Source organism: Euprymna scolopes, chromosome 5, assembly GCF_053919585.1.
Source record: "Euprymna scolopes isolate OS-2025 chromosome 5, ASM5391958v1, whole genome shotgun sequence".
NCBI classification, from domain to species: domain Eukaryota; kingdom Metazoa; phylum Mollusca; class Cephalopoda; order Sepiida; family Sepiolidae; genus Euprymna; species Euprymna scolopes.
Genome location: NC_136486.1, coordinates 35,958,408 through 35,961,273, shown reverse-complemented (window position 1 = coordinate 35,961,273; position 2,866 = coordinate 35,958,408). Strand labels below are relative to the sequence as shown.

Here is a 2,866-nt window from a genome sequence, read left to right as displayed (position 1 = left end):
AGCGTTTTCTGACATTTTCTTTTGTTTGTTTGGCAACTTTTCTTCCCTCGGCAACAACTTCAACCTTTGTCGATTGAACCGTACTCATCTCTTCTTTCTACGGATCTTAAAGCAACGTGGACCTGGAAGGAAATAGAGGAAAACAAGTCGAAACATGTGGTGATCACGAAACCATCGGACAACTCGGTTTTGTTAAGATATTGTACCACAATCTTGCATCCGTCTATTCGTAAGCATATAATTAGAATAAATTTAAATGCGTGATTCACTATTTGCCATGTAAGGGAGCTTTTAAAAATGTGTTACTTTCATTCTTCTAATTGAAAACCAATGTTCGTTTTAAATTGAACATAAACCAAGGAACTGAAATACTTGGTAAATATATATCAAATACATTTTATGTCCATTGGTCACTCATGGGGCCCAACACTACTCAAAAGAATTTAAAGATATTTAATATTACTCATTAATGAAATACTGGCCGTGCTATACAAGGTATTAATATAATGTTAATAATTGGTGTGATACTAAAGAGAGACACAGCTTGGTATTTAGTGGAAACGAAATAGATTGAAAAGAAAAAAAAACAAAAAACAAATAGAACAAATAAAGAGAGTGGCTATACGTCATTCCGACTGCTAAATGTACATAACGCCAATACGCATCTTGTTCAGTAAGCGAAAAATTTCATTATTATCCGTAAATTATATTGTCAACACGAATATAATTATTACGTACAAGCTAATTAATATTTACAGGTTACTGACTTTTTTTAAGCGATGATTGGTTTATAATTGACTTTTTTTTCAAAGTATTCTAACCACTGCGCCACGGAACCTTAAGAATTTTAAGAGTATTAAATCTATTTTACTCCCACTTGTAAATATCACTAATTTATGATTAATTATTCTACTATATATATATATATATATATATATATATATATATATATATATATATGTGTGTGTGTGTTTGTGTGTGTATGTGTGTGCGTGTGTTTTTGCAAACAGGCGGGTTGAGTACTGTAAAAGTGGTGGACGGATGTTTGTTTAAATAGACATTCGGACAGGTTATTTGCAGGCATCGCTTCCGTGGTCGAGTAGGAGAACTGCCGACTGTCAACACGGTGGTTCTAGGTTCAATCCTTGGCTTGGGAGTGGTGCTAGTCTAGCTGATGGGGTGTGATACAACTAAACAGGACTGTATGTCGAAGATAGCTCCTTGAGTCTTTGACAGACTATGGATACCCACGAAGGGGTTTCTGCGCGTGAAATGTTTTGTGGCAGGAGGTGCGCAATCTCAAACCACACCTCTCCTGACTGGACGTTGTTAAATACACGTGACAAGTTAAGTGTATGTATAGGATGACTGGAAACAAATGCTGAGATAAGCGGAGAACACATACAGCGCCTAGAATTCCCAAATGGTCACCCATCTAGTACTAACCAGGCTAAACGTTGCTTAACTTCGGTGATCTGACGAGAACCGGTGTGTCAACGCGATTATGCTATATATATATATATATATATATATATATATATATATATATATATATATATATATATATATATATATATATATATATATATATATATATATATATATATATATATATATATATATATATATATATATATATATATATATTATTTATAATCAATGGTTTCTTTATCGTATTACGTTCTATACTAAGCCTACTTAGTATTTGGTTGTCTCCCAGCATAACTGTTTCTTCTTTGGATCTTCACTGTTCTTCTCAGAAAAATCTTCGCAAGGACCCCTGGCGTACTGGTGAGAAAAAGTCAACTATAAAGGTTTTAATTTTCAGTGTGGGCGACTGAAAAATACAATTCCGAATTACTTAGGACCTCTATCCAGGCAGAGCTGACGGAATAATAGCATGCTATTATTATTATTATCTATATATTAGTATGCTTATTATCTTGGGCCCTTATCATCCTGAATATATCTTATAATGAAACTAGAATATCACCCCGATCGTTATTATTCTAGATTCATTTAGAATGGAAATGGTATATTCCAAAAAATCCCAATAAACAATTGTTAGTTATTTCCAGCCATTGCTTAATCGGTGCAGAACAACCAGCACCATCACCTCCACCACCATCACAAATGTACATAACATAAAAATTAACGCATTTTGGGTGAGAACATTATTTACTACTTATCTATATAATGTCGAAATTAGTATAAATTTCAACGCATTTCAGGTAATAGCATTATTACCTACTTCAGTGTCATGTTGAAACTAATAAAACCATAGTCTTTGTGTAAATCTTTTAACCAACATATTTCAGGAGAGAATATTATTACCTACTTACGGCTCATGTCGAAATTAGCGTAAAATGAAATCGATTATTATTCACTACTAGGAGTTTTCAAAAATGCTATCGGCAACGACTGGTCACAGACAATTACGCTGTAGTTTTCTCTCTAGTCCAAATGACAAGCTTTCCAAGTATTTCGAAAATCATTGCAAATGGCATTGATTTCAACGGCCATTGTTTTGAATGGCAAAAGAAAAAAAAACAAACAAAAACACTCAAACTTTCCAGTGTTCTTCGTACTCTTCCATTGAAGGTCAATTTAGTGTTTTCCCTCGTCGGCTCTTTCATCCACTTTCACCCTTGACAATCATTTTTGTTGAAGGAACGAAACTTTTTTCTTTCAGTTCTTCTTGTGTTTTCTGTTATATTTAAATTTCTATTCAATCTTTTATATGAATGGTTAATGTTCGAAGTTAATGTTGGTTCCTTTCCGCATTCGATATTTTCCTTAAGTTTTCAGCTGATTTTATTATTGCCGCCCGTTGTATCTTCTTAGCGTTGTCTCTTATTTCAATTTG

The 2,866-nt window shown here is 33.4% G+C and overlaps 1 pseudogene; it reads right to left on the bottom strand.

Moving 5' to 3' along the window:
- Positions 1–1,398: 1,398 nt before the first annotated feature.
- Positions 1,399–1,515, bottom strand: LOC145277159 (5S ribosomal RNA; annotated as a pseudogene).
- Positions 1,516–2,866: the final 1,351 nt, after the last annotated feature.